The sequence below is a fragment of the Ciconia boyciana genome, chromosome 2 (genome assembly GCF_034638445.1).
Source record: "Ciconia boyciana chromosome 2, ASM3463844v1, whole genome shotgun sequence".
Taxonomy (NCBI): domain Eukaryota; kingdom Metazoa; phylum Chordata; class Aves; order Ciconiiformes; family Ciconiidae; genus Ciconia; species Ciconia boyciana.
In genome coordinates, this window is record NC_132935.1 from 135,257,814 (window position 1) to 135,277,222 (window position 19,409).

Sequence of the window (19,409 nt, forward strand, 5' to 3'; positions counted from 1 at the left end):
CTTTCTTTATTGGCACATTCCCACTCCCAGATGATGAGCATCCAACTGGTTGAGTGCCCCAGGTGTTCATCCAGCACCACTTTCAACCTGGGCTTCTCTAATCAGCTTGGATCAACATAATATTTTGCCTGGTTATCTCTATCAACCTATGTCAATCTATGGTATAGGAATGAATCTGTATATTCCTGGAATTTATCTTCAGATAGTTGCCTATATTTTTATTTTTATTTGCTAATAATATAACAAAGATGGTCCTGTTTAGATGTGCTCCCCAGCCATCAATCCAATTATTCTGATTTTTAAAAATCCTCTTTTCAACGCTGCACACTGATGTCACCAAATTCTATGATTTGCCTTCCCCATCTACGTTTTTTTTTCTTTTGACTACAGTACTTCCACTGTTGCTGAAACACAAGACTGTCAAAGGGTTCCTTCATCGCATATGAGTCATATTCACCACTAAAACTCAAAGAAAAGGCATAAAAGAAAACTGAAACTCACAAAGTAAATCTAAGAGCTTTGCTATCTAGGTAATGTGTCATCGTTTTCTTCAAAAGGTCTTTGTGGACTGAAAACACAGATAAAATTCTCAATCTGTGCAATCTTTGCTTTGAGCTATAACCCTAGCGTTCTACAAGATTATTAGAGAAAACGTACTTAACCTCTCTACATTAGGGAAAAAAAAAAAAAAGAGTAAGTGTTCAAAGAATACTACTATAATCAAACTGACAGGAAAAGATCAAAAACAACAGGATAAGCATCTTTAAATTTAGGCAGGTACAGTACTACTTCTATAGAGCATCTGTCTAGTATCTGTCACAGATACTTTGAAAAGTGTCAGTCCTTGGTTTCACTTGGAGTACTTCAGTGTATGTTTTGCAGGACCAAGTTCTAAAGTATGAAATCGAAATTTGAAAGGAACAAACTTTAAAGTATAAGACTAGATTCAACAGACACATGTACTTCTGATAACATCAACTCACAGTATGGATTTATATATGAAATTTAGTTACTGACTATAACTTGCTTACTGCATTCCATTTGCTGGTGCTAGGTGTATGACACCTTTCCTCTATGTTAGTCAGCATTTAAAATAAATGTGAAAATAAATGAAAAATAAATTGTACAGACAAGAAATTAAGTTCTGTACATACTGTATGTATGTACAAATATATTGTATTCAAGAATATTGCACATATGTATTGCAATAATGTATTTCATTCTTTTCACAAAATTGTCACATCACACGCTTTAACAAATAGCAGCTTAAAATTTTTATTTAGCAAAAGTGGCTTTGCTGAACACTGTTTTAAGTATACTTTACTACTGAGTCCATCACTTTCAACTACGTTAATTTGATTTTAAAAGGGTATGACATGTATTTTAGAAAGAAAGTTCAGTTTAAAGCCCTGTGAAATAAATCAAGTGAAAAAGGTGCAATATTCAAAATTGCAGGTATCTAAACGTTTCTACAGAAAATACTGTGTTTAAGAATTCTAAGACAAAAAATCTTCATGGCTCATAGAAGCACCTGGAGCGGCAAGTGAAATCTCTATGAGAATTTAAGCCACAAACACTGAAAAAGTAATCCCCCTCGGTGCGACGAGGACTCATCAGAGGTACGACTGTGATATAATGACAAAATGCTGTGGAAGCTACTCTAGGGAAGAGTGACCACAGCATGAGTGTTTTTACAGTCCATTCAAGAAACTACACAGCAGGAAGGAGAAAAGAGTTGGGAGAAAGAGAATTTCTAAAACAGGTAGTTTGAAAGAGGAATTTGAAAGACAAAGTTGTATTTTTTAAAAAGCCAGAAAATGAAAAGCTCATTTGGAGGAAAGGGGTAAAGAACCACTTTTTTTTTCACTGGTTGTATGCTTAATGTTCATTTCATAGCAACTGTAGGTGAATTTTCCCTTATGAATATGTGAAAACAGTTAAGAAGAACCATGAATTACTGTTTATTCTAAAAGTCTTAAATGATTTAGATGTGTAAGCCTGACTTAAGCCCAGAAAGCTTTGGGCTGTCACTTATCTATGCAAATTTTAAAAGTTGAACCGAGGTCCTTTTTCACATTATAACCTGTCTTCATAGCTACATTTGATGGTGTATCTAATCTAAATTAGATCTGACAGAAGGGATCCATAAATGCCACAGGAGGAAGGATGAATGGTTATTATCACTCTGAACAGAGAAAAGAAGTGACCTCTTCAAGCGATAGCAGTGTACTTCTCCTTAGAGCTGCAGAGAAGCAGCAGTGCTATTAACAAGTTCTTCACTAATGTCTTTATGGATGTGAGACTTTCTAATACTCTGTGTTCACCTACTTCCTCAAATGTTTAATTTGGGAAGAAATATGTTGGTATCATTTAAAAGGCAACTTTCTAGGAAAAACATTCAAGGAACAAGCTAAAAAAAGTTTGTTGCCACATTGCCAAGCCATCATATCTCACCCTCCCCTTAGCAAGCCTCTATCAAAGCTTGTGTGTGAAAATTAGAGAAACAGCCATTTCATTTCTAAAGGAAATCCCTTGGCACAAGTCAAGGTGGTACAGATCATATAGCAATGGGGAGATCTGGGAGCCATATGTTGCCCACATTTGGAAGGCCACACGTGGATGTATAACTGCACTACCAGTAAAATTTCACGGTCATTGTCGTGGTTTAGCCCCAGCCGGCAACTAAGCACCATGCAGCCGCTCGCTCACTCCCTCCTGGTGGGATGGGGGAGAGACTCAGAAGAGTAAAAGTGGGAAAACTCGTGGGTTGAGATAAAGACAGTTTAATAGGTAAAGCAAAAGCCGCGCACATGAGCAAAGCAAAACAAGGAATTCATTCACTCCTTCCCATGGGCAGGCAGGTGTTCAGCCATCTCCAGGAAAGCAGGGCTCCATCATGCGTAATGGTCACTTGGGAAGACAAAATGCCATAACTCCAAACATCCCCCCCATTCCTTCTTCTTTCCCCAGCTTTGTATACTGAGCATGACGTCAGATGGTATGGAATAGCCCTTTGGTCAGTTTGGATCAACTATCCTGGCTGTGTCCTCTCCCAACTTCTTCTGCACCTGGCAGAGCATGGGAAGCTGAAAAGTCCTTGACTAGAGCAGCAACAACTAAAACATCTCTGTATTATCAACACTGTTTTCAGCACAAATCTAAAACATAGCCCCATACCAGCCACTATAAAGAAAATTAACTCTATCTCAGATGAAACCAGGACAGTCATACATCAGGACCATGAATAATGTCAGGTACTTCAGGAGAAGGAAACATTCTAAGTTGAAGTTTAAAAAAGTTCAGTATCCAGAAATTGTGAGCACTATCCAGGGCTTCATGCAACATCTGCCCCTTCCATGAAGCTCTATATAAAATATTCAGAAGCTGCCACCTCTTTTAGATATTTGCCAGACAACCTGCCCAAGCAGTAAAAACATGGAAGCTGACACCTGAAGAAGTCAGAACTGTCCCCTCCCACTCATCACCCCCAAACTTGCTCTTACATGAAAATCTCCTCAGAGAAGCCGAAGTTCTAGGCTAGATACATGTACAGGTAACTTAACCTGATTCAGCAGAAGAGAAAGCCAGATGTGACAGGCTATATATCCTACCCAGTTGCCAGCCCCCAGAACTGGGGGAATTCAGACCTATCTTACCAGCCGTATCTGACAGGAGAAGATGTGAGCTTTTACATACAACCATTCCCCAGCTGCAGGACAAGAGGGAAACAAGGACTTGTAACTCCACCAGGCGAGGCAGGCAACGAAGCCCTGCACTGAAGCACCACTGTGACCTCTTGAGTACCGCTCTAGAGACTCCAGTTCTCCCAGCATTCTTGTTCTCTCCTGGAACTGCTTGCCTGTGGCTCAGTAGACACCTAACTACTTAAAAAAGGCAGAACGGGAAAACTTCTTACACAGCAGGACCTCCAGGCTTGATTTCAGACCAAACACAGCTGTCCCACTTCTAGCATTGCTGTGTCAGCTCTCTCCTGGATATGACTGGGACAGATCATCAAGTGAAGCAGTGTTGTCATAAAAAGAGAGAGCACACAACTGCTAGTTTCAAGTGTCCACTCCAGTCTGAAGGAGGGGGACTTGAATTAAGAGTGTCTTGATCCACTTATTCAGCCCAGACTAGAAACACACAAAATAAAGATGGAGCATTACCAAGTTGCTTTAGACCTTTTTTTTCTCTAGGTCCCCTATTCAGGATGTATTTCACAGTCTGCAAAGCCAAAGATCACAACTACTGTCTCCAGACACCTGCTCTAAAACTGTACTGTAAAACCTACTCCCCTGTATCTAAAACACACCAGACATTGTTTAGACCTCTTCTCCTGGTCATGAGCAGGCAAAGGATCAGAATCATGTGGGAAGTTACTGACCTGGAGAACCAGGGACTTGAGGAATAAATAGTAAACCTAAGCTGGTTTTGATGTGTAACATGGGCGGGACCTGGCCAAAACTGCTGACTGCCCATGCTAGGAGCACACACTCACACTGCTTAAGCATTCTCCACTGATATCTCTAGTTAGGCTTGGAACACCAAGTGCTGAAGACACTTGAGAAGACACTCATGCCTCTCTATTGTCTCCAGGTTTTGTACTCGGCTTGTCCAGAATTGGGTGCTGCGAGCTAGTAATCCCTTGTATGCTAAACAGCAGTGGGATGCTGCTCAAGCTTCACCGTTTTCAGTCTGTCAAGCCTGTGCTGCTTTGGTTGTCATCTCCTTCCTGCCATCAAAGGCAGGCTACATGCAGACATGCTCCTGGCCTATAGCTGGAGTTTCACAAAACCTGGACAAGAAGTATTAGAAGTTGCAGGCAGAGCTGAATGGTGGCTGTTGCATGCCTTGTGACTTGGAAGAATCCACTCACTATCCAGAGGGTTTCTGCAATTTGGATGCTGAGCATGGCAAGACTTGTCTCAGAAAAGATGAGCTCTTCTTTTTCCTTCTCCTCCCACGACGAGCTGTCCCTCTTGATTCTGAGTCACTAAGAGGCCTGTAATCCAAAATTCTGCATTGTTCAGGCCAGGAAGAGGGAAAAAATTAGGATAAGACTTGTCCATGCTGGTTGCCTATGGTTGGTAGAGAGCTTTCTGTTTAGAGCTGTGAGACAGACTGGGACGCAGGCTGCCATGGAGACTGGGAAAAAGCTGTGGGGAAAAATATAGGGAAAGAAAACATCCTTACAAGAGGAGGCACCATCATGTTTAAGAAGGTCTTGTACCAGCACAGAATGTATCAATATTGGCTCAGTGTGTGCCCTTTAGTGTGTATAGGTAATACCATTCTGATTACCCATGACTACATAGCCACTAAGCCAATATATCAGCCAGCTGTTTTCCCTGGGTGACATGGTTCCTCTCATCATTGTTTTAATCAGCTAGTCTACGATGGGTTTGAGAAGAGACAATGCACACAGGCACCGTGCAATATTCCTGGACTCCAGACCCTTCTCTATGGGATATGGTGCAGTGCAGTAGTCAGAAGATGGAAGAAAAAAAGTAGAAAATGAATTGGATTGCTGGACAATATTGCCAGCACCTTGCATGCTTAAGCATGCTTAGACATCTAGATGAGCCTACAGAGAGATGCAATAGCTTGGGATGTAGGCCTTAGCATCTAGAGGATGTAAAGTTGTACCCATAGGGAAATTAGTCCTATAATCAAGAGCAATTTCACCACAACTAAATTCAGATTCATAGTTTTAGAGTGGCATCTAATGTTTCTCTGTGCAAGAAGACAAATCCCAGCTTTCATGAGCAATCATGGATGAAACTCTATGTGCTTAGACATAGTCACAGCATTCCGCTTTATCTAAATAGTTTTTATGCCCACTGGACACAGTAATTAGAGGGTTATTGAAATTTGAATACGATTATAAAGAAACAAACATTCTTTCTGCATGAATCATGAAGAAAATGTCCTCCTTTGCTGCTGAAGCAGCAGATTGAAATTGACTGCATTTAACCTTATTGTAGAGAGGAATGTAGCGTTTAGCTCTTTCTCTTATAGGTGAGGTCACAGTTTCTTCATAGCTCGTTATTCTAAAAAAAAAAATCAGGTGTTGAAAGTGCCTTCTTTCCTCCAGCTTCTTTATTTCATTTATTCAATTGACTCCAAATTGCCTCCACTGCTTATACACAAAGCTGTAATTCCCTTCTGTATGTCAGTAGTAAGAAAAAAGGGAAAACACACCCCATTCTGTAACAAAATGGCAGATTTTACAACCCTACACAGAATGGAGGGCTCTTCTGTTGATCCTTTTTCATTCCAGGAATTATGCACTGAATAGTGAATAAATTCTATTATATTATTAAATCTAGTTTATTTCTATTGGGACAGGAAAGATGATTCCTTCTAATCAGGAACTCAGCACCAAAATAGAGTGGGCCTTCAAAAAATCAAGAAACAATCAGGCTTTGCTATTATTTGATGCTATTGCCTATCCAGGCATAAATTACTCAACTCTGTATATCCTATACAGGATGTACATTCCAGCACAATGGGAATATGGGCATTTAAATAACAAAAATGTGGTGTGGTTTTTTGTTGTTTTTTTTTACTTTGAGACTATCTTCATTAGCTCTTTCAGTATTGCTCTGATGCATGATGTATCTTAGAGCTATGTGAAAGGGATGTTTTCCTTGTTTTCCTTCTGCGGTATATAAGGTGTTGGTATGACCCTTGCTATGACTCTTGGTCAAATGAGAGAGAAAAAAAAATGAGACTGTCTGGAACAGATCTGAGATACCATGCTGTGGAGAACAGTTCTGCAGTGACCTCTTCTTGCGGCTTCCAGGGTGAGGTTAGAGGCAGGATGGAGATGAAGAGTTCTTTGATTACATACTCACTTCCTATTGCTCCCAGTGATACTTCCCTCTCAGCGACATTGGTTGGCTCTGAGGATTTTCTAGTTGTCATCAGCCAATATGATCTTGACTAATCCAGTTGCTTGTGTTAGCCCTTATATCCAAGTCCAAAGCCTCTACTTGCTTCCCAGAAATATTCACTTCCATTTGAATCATTAAGATTCTACTGGCTTTATTCTCACATGCAATTCTTAGGATGAAAGTTATTTTTTCTCTTTTTACTACAGAACTGCAATAAAATAGGCAAAGCTTCTATTAATTTTCAGATGCATTGCAAAGAAAAATCAATGTAAAGTGCAACAATGGAATTCAAATTTATTACTATTAGAAAATGGGAACCACAGCACTTAGTAACCTTGCAGTTACTAAACCAAAGAGCTTCCTCATCTATTCCAGATAAAAAAAAAATATTTTTCACTCCCTTAAACTTCCCTTTATTTCTTCTGGCTGCACTAGTATCTAATCAATACACTTTTTAAAGATGGATGGAGAATGAAACATAAGTGGTTTCAAATACCATTTGCTATGTAGCATCAATGGTTACTGCCCACATGCAGAGCATTACTTTGACTTTAAACAATCAACCAACTGGAAAATGGTTAGAACCATATGAATTCCTGATTCAGAGACGATTATTTCTTCAGCTATCTTCTACACAAAAATTATACCTACATTTGTAGTTCTAGTGATACCACAGCCAACACTATTCTATACCAGGGTAAACCTAGAGAATTCAGATGTAGCAATTATCTTTCAAAACAGAAATATTATTAGTAGTACCCTCTTTTCATAATGAAGTATGAAACTTCTGTAATTCTGTTACATAACTATTGTAATATAAAATAAAACAGGTGAAAAACTGATTATTCACATTAATCCTGTGTCCTCATTAGTAGTTTCTGACAAAAGCTTCCTGACCAAAATGGGTGATTTCCTTTAAACAGTGTTTAGTTTTTCCAGAAACTTAAATTTTACAGAACAAGTTCCACAGAATTTACATTATGCTTCAGATTTTTAAAAATCACCCAAAGTATGAGAATCCAATTACTATTAAAATTCTGGGGACTGAATGAAGATATACAATTAGATTTAATTCAGTATAATTAGATTGAATTGCTAGCTAACAAATTTTCAACCTGATGCAAGTCAGATTCTCATTTTATTTACCTTGATATGTGTCAGTAATATCAGCTTCATTAATATCAGTATAGTTAATTATTCCTTTGCCTAACTGAAGCAGCAACATTAGTGGAAAAAGTCTGTAGATAAGAGAGTAATAGCCTGCATATGAAAATCTGATGGATCATGGCACTGATGTTCAGTAACTGCATTAAGGATGAAGAGTCATTGTCTTGCTTTGATTTGTGTGTGCTTAGCACATACTCCACATCCCTTTGTGATGTATGACTTAAAAAAAAAAAAATGAACAAAACAAGATAAACAGATTAAACCCCAGTTCTGGCCTTGGCAATCTATGGAACTCCCATTCACTTTAGAATATAACTATATACTATAAATGACAGATTGTGGTCTTTTCATTATCTTGATTTTAACACATCTGGAGCAGGAAGCTATATAGTGTTCTTTTTCACAAAGGAGAGCAATATAAAATCACCATATACATACCACAGCAATAGGGACCCGAAAAAGAAGCAATCATATGATGCTTTAAGATAAATACTTTAGCTTACATATCACATAGCTAATCAATTTCATGCAAGAAAATCGCCCTCCATCAGAGTAAGCAAGGAGAATTTAAAGCATTTTTTTCATCTAGCTTAATTTTCATTTGTTTTGATTATATTTCTGTGGCCTTAAAATATGAAAAATATGCCTTTTCATCCTCTCTCCTGAAGTGCTTAGACTGAAATCACTGCAAAGAATATGTATCTTTTTTTCTTAACACAACAATGAATGTATTATGTTGCTTCATTATCTATACAGAAGTGTATTTTGATCTTTCTGACATTTCTATGCATAAAACCTAAGTTATGGTCCAAAAGTCACCTGAAAAAGACAGACTCTCAGTTGTGTCTCCCGCCCTCTCTCCCAGCCCAGTCCCTTCTTACAAAGACAGCGATACAAACACTCCACAGAAATGAGTGAGGAGAAATGATGCATACAGACTTCACAGGGGATAAACATCCAGCAGCTCTCTCCAGAAGTATAGATAACCGTTCTGAGGATAAGTAAATGGGAAGCTGGGTCAGAAATTACACTCGATTTGTCACTACAAAGTCAATCCGCACTTCCACATTTCTCACATGCAATGTATACAGACTCTCCATAAAAACTGCAGTGAAATTGTGGAAGCAGCTCTGCTGCTACTTTGTGGCCTAGAGAAAAAAGATTTCATTTGCCAGACACCCAAAAAAATCTCCTACGCATACCAGCATGCTCTGTTTGCATGTAATCAGAATACACTGAAGAAGCTACAAACTTATATTTAGGCATCACTAAGGAAAACTAGTGATGGAGGGGACAGAAGCATACAGATATTTTAATGTAGGGAAAATGTACCTAGAGTGCATGCCAAAATCTGTTAAAATTATTTAAAGGTAATTGACAAAAGACGGCAAAGAAGAATCATCAAGAATTATTTTTGATACACTTTTGTAGCTCCTCCACTGCTTTGATGGCCTGTCTAAATTATATCAGCCTCTCTGAGTTGCCCTAATGGCTAAACAAGCACGTAACTGCTGCTAGCTGCAATCCCAACTTCCATGCTCCCTGCCATTTCTGCTCCTGGCTGGGAAAGAGATGACTATACCACAGTCTTCCACAGTGCACGTCTTCAGTAGATCTGAACCTTGAACAGGGCTTTCACAAGCTCTCCTTGTAATCTTATCTGTTTCTCCCAATACAAATAGCCCATCAAGAGGTGAAAATTTCATGTGCAAAGCTGATATCCTGACCTCGTTATAGTCAATGGCAAAACTCCTCAAAGGTAAGTAAAATCCTCGACCTTTTCAATCAAGGTCCTAACACTGTTAATATCAGTGTCCTCCTCAGCAAATTGTTTAGAAGATGCCCATTCCTATCACCTTCTTTTGAAATCTGCATTTTCTTCATAATCTGATCAGTATCAATGACATGCATTAGCACAAGGAAAAAGAATGGTTGATAAGCTCCTAAAAGAAGTCTCATCACATAAATAGGCTGGTATTGCTCCAGTCATACATATCTCACTGAAATGCAGTAAAAACCTAGCGTTACGCATCCATTAACCACATTAATCCTGTATCTTTTTCACTTGTTTCTGATGAAAGCTTCTTGACCAAAAAAAAGCACTTATTAACACAATTTTCCAATCAAAGGGAAGCTTTGAACTCTTTTGTTTCAAACAATTAAAAGATAACAATATTCAATAATATTTTCATATCAGGACTCTAACTTCTTTCTTTCGAGGAGGAAGAAGAAAAAAAAAAAAGAGTATAGCCAGATGGAGTGGGAGACAAGGTGTATGTGACGGCTTACAATAAATACAGATATTTCACATTCTTCCAAGAGACTTTGTGTAAGAAACCTGGATTTATTGAGAGCAGTTGAATATTCTCTTTGATGCTTACTTCATTCACAGATCTTCATAAGAGACTAATATGTTTGAAATAGGAGAACTAGTACCTCTGAATGGTTTTAATCAGCTTTTCTTTGTTACATTATGTTCAACTGTGCTCCGTGTTCAGTGCAAATAGTCCACCTTTAAGCAAGGAATGTACACATGCAAGAGGAATGGATTGTTAGGGTGCTACTACAGAGAGTATCCATAAATTAAACCTAGATATATCACTTATAAATGAAAATACCTTTCACTGACTCGTATCTTGGTTTGGATTCCCCTTGTCAACTATTCACTCTTGTCAGCTCTGTGGTCCTGACTGCCACAGGATTGCATCTTGACCATGTCTTCACTCTGTTGCTGTTGATGAGATTGAACTTCAGCTCCCCACTGCTCCCTACCTACTCTGATTTTTATGGAAGGAAAACTGAGTACATAGAGGCCAAAAAGGATCCTGTGGCAACCTCCAGCTAGATCCCTGGTGTGGATGATGGAGGTCAGCAGGGCAGACCTAACCCACATTAGAAGCCTCGTTATGATCTGTTTTAGCTATTGAATATTATTTTCCATTTCAACTCCCTGATCTCTCAATTTATAATATGTTTTCAGAGAACATATAAACTATTTATATCCGAAATAAAACAGTTTGAACTCCAATATGAAGTATCAAAATTCCGTTTATTTAATAGTATGGCTTATTAATCAATGTTGGTTATATTGTCTATGAAAAGAGGAAACATAAAAGACTAAATTGGCAACTGTATCCATTGTATATCGTCAGCATATTCCTCTAATTTTAAGCTATATATGAACAACTGAATAGCTATCTACCTATGAATCAAGTAAAATGCCAATAATTTATACATTTTACACACTAAACAGTTACCATGTGCATGCTGCTTATTTTCCATTTGGAATTTAATGCTTCAGGTTTTTTTCTTTGAAATCTTACATTCACGCCTGCAGTTCACCCACCTCTTGTCAAAGCAAGGTTTCAGTTCAATAGTTAGGCACCCTGGAGACTTAATGATAACTGTCAAAAACTTGAATAATTAAGAGTTTTGTATAATTAAAAGCCTAGACATACAGAGTATCTGTGTCATGTCATTTTCTTCATATGCTCCTATAAAGGAGATATTTTAATGCATGTAAAGTGTTTTAAAATAAAATTCCAATGTCACATTACTTCCCTACTCCAAAATAACATGATTCAAGAACTTTTCTGATAAGAACTATCTAATAAACTGTGTTTCTATGTATGCTCCAATAACAAATTCTTAAAAGCACATAAAAACTTGTATTTATTTTATGGTCTCAAGACAGTACAGTTTTGCTCAATGCCTTATTCATGGATTTTCAGAATCTTGTGCTATTTACTATTTGGTAGATTTACCAATACGAAGTTTTAGGGTTCCCCTTTACTCAAGCACTAGACCTCATCTGGAATACTGCATCCAGTTTTGGTGCTCCCAATGACTGAAAGATGCCTCCTTCTGAGTCCATCAAGGCAGTCAGGGGCTGGAGCACTTGCCCTATGAGGAGAAGCTGAGAGAGCTGAGCTTGTTCAGCCTGGAGATAAAGATGGCTTTAGCAGGGACCTAACATCAGCCTGCCAGTGCCTATGAGGAGGTTACCAAGAAGATGAAGCCAGGCTCTTCACAGACGTGCATGACACAAGAACAAGAGACAATAGTCATGAATTGAAACTGGGAGGTTATGACAACATAAAGAAAAATCGCTATGAGGATAACTAAGTATTGGGTCTGATTGTCCAGAGAAGTTGTGGAATCTCTTTCCTTGGAGGTTTTCCAGACAGAATTGGACAAATCCCTAAGCAACATGGTCTGAATTCTATGTTGACTCTGCTTTGACCAAGAGGTTGCACTATAGACCTCCAAAGGTCCCTTCCAACTTGAATGCTTCTGTGATTCAGTGTAATCATGAGTGTTACAAAAAGTAACAGGAAATGAAGCTTCCAGTTTGACCTGAATACATCCTAGGACACATCAGTCAAGCTTTTTAAAAAATTACCTGCCTTGGACAAGGCGCTAATGAGATTTCTATGGGCACCAACTACCATTCTGGTCACATTTGCTGAAGAAATATAAGTTCAGATTGAAAATGATACAGAGAAGGGCACAAAGATATCTGCAGGAATAGAGATATTCTTACATGAAAATAACCAGAAGGGTAAGCTCAGGCTGACTAAATGAAGGCTCAGAGGCTGTATGATTTCTGTTTGACCAAAAAGTAAAACCAGGAAAGTTATCAGATAATTTGTACTTGAACAGGTATAAATTTACCTTGTACCAAACTATTAGCACACTTACCTAGACTTCTCATTACAAGTCTGTAAGCATCTTTACATCCCTTCTTGATTTACTTGCAGAGTTTATAGCCGATGACATGTATCAGCTCCAATAATAAAAGTTGCTTTTGAGGGGGAAAAAAAAGGGGGGCGGGGAGATAAAAAAAAACACAGAAAAAGGGAAAGGGAACTGGAAAAGCAAGAGGAGAAAATAGAAAGGGGAAAGGCAAAACTCCCTCCAGTGGCTAGTCAAGAAGAGAACTGACAGGATTTCCCCAATAAGCATCCTCTCCCAGGCGTCCTCTCCAGTGCATCGGGTGGTCCACCATACTACTCTTCCCATAGAAACTATATAGATTTCCTCATGATCTGTTCAAATTCCCTATTGCCTGTCTCCACTTATGATACTATTAGCACTGATTGGAGTAGACTTTGATCAGAGGCTGGTGTTGCAAGCTAACCGGCTGCTAAGCTTTGCGTATATTATTGGGTAACACTTATCAGATACTCGTCCTTCTCCTAATGCAAACTAAAAGCTGCAAAAAATGGTGCAAGAAAAGGATGGTGAAAAAGAGTGACTGTTACACCAGTGGCAATCACTTCCCATGGGAAACCTGACATAGCAGTAGTATCAGGGTGCACAGGCGCAAGGCCATGAGAACAACAGTAGAAGACCAACAGCGTGAGGACAGCAAGAGAAACACTGCCCCAGCAGCTTTGGTGAAAGGTTGCAGAGCTGCAAGGGAAAGGCAGAGTACAGAGCTGCAAATGGAAGACCCTTGGCACTGCAAAAGGTTGAGGCACCAAAGGCACTATGCAGCACACTAACTTCTTTATGAATAAGTTCAGGCTCAAGTCTTCTCATATCTTGCATGCATACAAGACTAACTTATCCTTCAGGGCTGCCAATTTCTCTAGTGGACCAGGTACCACCTTTTCAAGACACTTATTAGACAAGGCCTTCTCTTCTCTTCCAGGTTAAAACAGCACAGCAACAGAAGCTGGACTCAGCGAACATGATGGTAGAGACTCACATGTGCTCAGCCTGAGCCAGATATAGGACTCAAGTCTGAACAAAGCCCCAGAAGTGATAGTCATCCATTCTAGAGAAAGAGCACTCTGTATCTTCAACAGAAATGAACTTAGAACAAAAACTGAGAGTCTCAGAGCAGAAACTTAATTAAGAGATACAGAATGCAGCATCTTCTACTCCATGACTGAAGAACTAGGGACAAATAAAAGACGTACTGTAAGTAGTCATCTTCTTACAGGCACTTCTGAGCTACCTTTGCTGAAGACTATTTCATTTCCTTAAACAAAAATACTTTACATTTATGCAATAGCTTTAAAACCAAAATATCCCGACAGTTATTAGGCATTATAAAGAAACGTCAACAATGTATCATGATTTGTGAGTAATAAATGTTAACATTTATATTGAAAAACACCCTTAACAAGAAATTACTGGAAAATAAGAACAAGTATTTGCTTCCTACTACCTTCCCAGCTCATAATCTACATAATACATTGAATTAACGCTAAAGACAAGTAAACATCTGATCTTGAAGGCTGTGTAACAAAAGTTTTCAATCACTTTTCCCCCCAAAGGAATTTCTAAATTGCACAATTTCACCTTGACAATCTTGATTATGTAAGAATTTATGAACAGTAAAACCTAATCAAACCAAAGATCTGTTTAGCCCAATATCCCCAGATGCCCAACAGCAGATGAGTAAGGAAACATGAGGAAGCACAATGCAACCATGTAATGGTACCTCCTTGGAATACTCCGAAGTCTCCAGAATATTTGCAGGTTGGAGACATTCTGATCCAGAACCATCATCTCTCTGCTTTCCAGCCTTTGATACTTTTTTCATCTAGGAATTTGTCTAAATCACTTTTGAACACACTAACTTTTTGCATTGACAAACTTCTTTGGCAAAAAGTTACATAACTATATATTGTATAAAAATGGAGAAGCATGGAGAAGTTTGGGTATGTCTTCACAGGAAAGTTAGATCATACCCTGTAGCTGAAAGGATTTTAAGATGGCCTCAAAGTACTGAAACATTATTTTTGAACAGTAGTTAAGCACTGTTTCACTGTAATTTTTAATCTGCTTGAAGATGAAGCTATGGATTAGCATGTACAAATAAAACTCATAATATTATAAAAGTTGTAATAATAAAGTCAACACTAGTGCAGTCTTACCAGGCATGCGCTGACATTCACAATATAATGCATTCATTCCAAGTAAGCTACCTCAAATAAGGGATAAATTCTTTAGTCATATATGATCATCCTAATCTAAAACCTCAAAACCAAAAGGAGCAAATGAAAGGTGATTTCATCAAGTAATGTTAGCTCTAAAATGCCTTACTCACATATCAGTTTCAGTAAACAATCTAACCTTAAGTGATTCAGCAATGCAACTTTCTCTGAAAAAAATGCTTACTTCTCTGAAAATCATTACTGAAACCTTGAAGCATGACAAATATCTTTTATCATGGAATAGTCCAATGTTCTGTCTTTACATGACAGTCATCTTCAATTTAACTCATCAAATGTATTATGTACGTTCCCACTTAAATGCAGCAACAGAAAGAACATTGTCTTATACACGCTTGAAGAGACTGGAAAACTCTGATACTCATTCTTTTAACTTGAATTTCTACGGAAAGTTAATTTCATGTAAGCAGTACACATATAGGACATAGCATATAATCCTCAGCAAATCTGGCCCAAACCTTTTCTGTAAAACGGACAAAACCCTCACTCCTGAGATATACTAAGCTCTCTCAGCTACATGATTCAGCTATGACTACACTGTAAACCAGAAGTACTTTCTATTGCAGTTGTATACACATACCCTAAGTAGCTTTAAATTAGCTAGTCTAATACTGATCAATATAAAATGACAGTAGTACATGTAGTCCAGTAAATATGTGCTGAATTTATCATTTTGGAGATGGCTAGACTACATCCCAACTTTTTTGTCATTTTTAATTGGTTACAGTTGTTCATACACAACAGGATTGGATTATTTTCAAAACTACATTTCTCCTACTAAGCATTAGTTGAAAACTAAGAAACTACCTATTCCAACTACACTTAGTCACCCTCAGTGTTCATGGTAATTCATACTGGGATTCATATCATTTTCATGATGGGTAAGCATGAATTTTATCAATATTTTCAGTATGCAAATTACCTTTTTAACAGCAACTTCTATGGGACTACCTCAGGTAGTGATATGAACCACTGAAAATAATTTTCTACTTTAAATGCTTTTTAGAAAGTACATAGTTTTTATAACTGAATCTCTTTTTAATGTTATCTTCTATGAAGAAATTAGAAAATATATATGCCATTCAATCACAATATTATCTTTTTTTCCCAGAAAAATTCTAATAGGAACAACTGCACCAAATGAAGCACGTACTGGGACTTTCAGTAGTGAAGACACTATTTCACTTTTGGTTTTAAACGGCTCTGGGCACAGGAAGATGGTGGAAAACAGAAGATACACAACAGCTTAGAAACTACTATTCCCGTTTCATCCTGTAGACTGCTCTTAATTTGTGGAAAAGCAGGTTAATAGAAAACCAAACACTACTGTTTTCAAAACTGGTATTTTAATGTCAGGTTGAAAATATTTGGGTGTATTACACATTCACATAGACTTTGATACCAAAATGCAAAGGAATCTGACACCGAGAACAGTGTTTTGGGTAGGCTTAACTATGGTGCTGCATTTGCATCAACTTTGTCACCAAGAAGTGTAATGGCGTGTTTTTCTCTTTTTTGGAATTCTGAACTGACAATGACATTTTCATACATGAGAGAGATATTTCAATATTTATATGAAGAAGCTGGCACCAGTGGTAGGTAAATATGACTGACTGCAGCTTTTCCCTGGGGCCATGACATGTTTTTTTTCCGTTTTGGATCACATCTCTGCCATCGTAATGAAAAAGAGGTGTTAAAATAGTGTATTATTTGCAACATTGACAGTGGCAAGTTATATATAGTTGAGACCTATGTACTTTATACAATTAACAATGCAACTTAAGTGTATGAAGGGATGGAAATGCCTTCCAAGACTGCTCCGGTATTATGACAGAGAACAAGCCTGCGTTTCTCTCTGAACAAAGTAGGTGTTCTAGGTACAAAACATATGTGGGCTAAGGCCACTGATACAGGAATGCATGGACATAAGAGAAAATTTAGAAACATTCAATAAAAAGAAAATTTAAAATATCTTCAGTAGATCTAGGGAAGCTGTTGGGGAGCAGGGTGGGGGGAGATGAGAGAGGGGAGATAGGAGAGGGAGAGGGCATTTGAAAACCTTAATGTGAAATACCTTCCTTTTTTGTTCATGAGTTCTTAGCAGAGCTTACAGGCCTTTGTGAGCTTGCAAATCAAATCCTGAATAACTGTCACAAAACTATTCTTCTGTCACAGAAAACAAAATGTCAAGGAACTACAGCTGACAACGTTGAAAGACAAATATGTTTAAAATTCCTCGGTTTCTGTGTCGGTGCTTGTTCTGTGCTGTTTGTGACAGAGATTCTGAACAGCTTTTGCATCAGAAAAGAACATTCATGCATTTTCATATGTCAAAAGGTCTCCGCAATTTGCTTCACTACTTCTTTCTCAATGTTCAGCTTGTTTTAAAGATCTCTCCCCTCTTAAATTCTCACGTAGTTTAACAGTGTTTTTAGACCTCTTCGGAGCACTTAAAAATACAAACTGCCGTGGGCTCAGTGTAAATCTTTCAAAGATGAATACGCATTTTGTGTATTACAAGTAATACCTGCATTTTTTGTACAACAGTGACAAGCACGAATGATTACTGATTGCTATTATATTCCATTTCGGATCAAAATTCAGACATTTTGCGTGAGTCAAAACAACTGTACCCTTACTGGAAACCACCTGTCCAATGCCCAAGCGTTGCCAACCTGTAAGTTGCCTTGCCAGGATGCCTACACCGCCTTGCCACGGAAAATAAAATTACACAAAACTCTGGCCCCGCACCGGGATGGGATGCGTCCGTACCTGCCCTCCGGCCACCGCCTGCTCCAGGCAGCTCCCGCACCGGCCCGGCGGCGGTGCCCGAGGGGAGCTCCCCGCCGCCCGCCCCCGCTCCCACCTGTTCGGCCCCCAACGGGGCAGCTGCCCCCGAGGCCCTCCCCCAGCTCCCCACTACCCAGCCGACCGTGGGGAGCTCGCACCGTCCTCTCCGCCCGCTGAGGCTCCAGCAACCGGCCCCTGCCAGCCCCCGAGCTGCCGTGGGTGCCTCCGGCACCCCACGACACGGCCACGGCCCCACAGGAGGAGGGGACCCCCTCCCGGACCACGTAAAGAGACCCCCCGCCCGGACCACGTAAAGCACGCATCGCCAGGCAAGGCAGACGCACAGAAAACTCCTCTTCCACTCACGCTCCCGCGAAACAAAACTTGCTGGGGGGCGGCCGCCCCCCACCCACCGCCACCTTGCCCGCCCTGACACGGCCCAACTTCCCGAAACCTTCCCAAAGGTCCCAAAAAATCCACCCCGGCAAGTCAAGGACAACGGCCGGGCGGCGGGACCGGCCGGCCCCCACGGCCCCGCGCTCGCTGCCGGCCGCGGCCGGGCGGAGCGGAGCGGAGCGGAGCAGAGCGGCAGCCGGCCGGTGCCACTCACCTTCCCGCGCCTCCGCCTTATCTCTTCGCTCGCGGGCTGCAACTTCCAGTCCTTCCCCCAACTGCCATCTTCCACCGGAGCGGCGGGGGAAGGAGCGGAGCGGAGCGGGGAGGAAAAGTTGCGGCGGCGGCGGCTGCCGCGGGGATTAGGTGGCCATAGCGCCAGCGGGCGGCAGAGCCGGCGGCGGGGCGAGCCTGTGCCGTGCGCGGCGGGCGGGCGGGGCGGGACGGGGCGGCGGCGGCAGCTGGCGAGGGGCTGCGCGCTGCGATCGCCGCCCGTGGCGACGCGAGGAGGATTTACTAAAAATAGCCGCTCGGCTCGGGGGGGGGCGGCGGGGGGAGGCCGCCGGGCCGCGCCGCGCCGCGCTCCCCGCCGCGGCCGCTGGCAGAGGGGCAGGGGGCAGGGAGGCTCCCCGGGCGGCGTTTCGGGCGCGAAACCCAAGGGCCTGCGGCTTTCCGCGCCCGGCTGCCCGCGGCGGGCGGGATCAGGCAGCGCTGCGACCGCAGCGGCGGCCGGAGGGCGCGGCCCGCTGAGTGGGGCGGCGGTGCCCGGGCCCCCGCCTGAGCCCTGCCTCCCCCCTCCGCCTCGGAGCTCTGCGGGTGCTGGCAGCCGCGGGAGCGCGGCCCTGCGCGGCGGCCACTGGCGGCCGGAAGGGCTTCGCCGCGGGCCTGGGAAGGCAGGGCCCGCATGCCGCCCCCGCCGCGCCGGGCTGGGCCTAGGCCCCGCGGGGCTTTCACCGCCGCCCCGCGGGCACTGGCTGGCGGCCGGTTGCGGAGGAGCCGCTCGGTTATTTCGCGCCCCTTGCCTCCCTTTCCACCGGTAACCTCTCTCAGCCCTCAGGGGAGGGGATGCACCTGCCTCTCACCCGGCTCCCCTGTCAGCGAAGGGAGAGGCGTGCTGGGCCCGACCGTGCGGCCCCCGAGGAGAGGCCAGCGAGGCCCGGCGGGGTGGAGTGAGGACGCGCATCGGGGACGG

At 41.3% G+C, this 19,409-nt stretch overlaps 1 protein-coding gene across 5 annotated transcripts in view; it reads right to left on the reverse strand.

Moving 5' to 3' along the window:
- HDAC9 (histone deacetylase 9) overlaps positions 1-18,810 on the reverse strand; it is a 489,748-nt gene extending 470,938 nt beyond the window's left edge. The window contains exon 1 of one of the 5 annotated variants that reach the window (XM_072854173.1): positions 18,435-18,810. The gene's annotated coding sequence lies outside the window, so the exon portion shown is untranslated. The remainder of the gene's footprint in view (positions 1-18,434) is intronic. The other 4 variants (XM_072854174.1, XM_072854175.1, XM_072854177.1 and 1 more) reach the window with 4 other exon arrangements.
- Between the last annotated feature and the right edge of the window lie 599 nt (positions 18,811-19,409).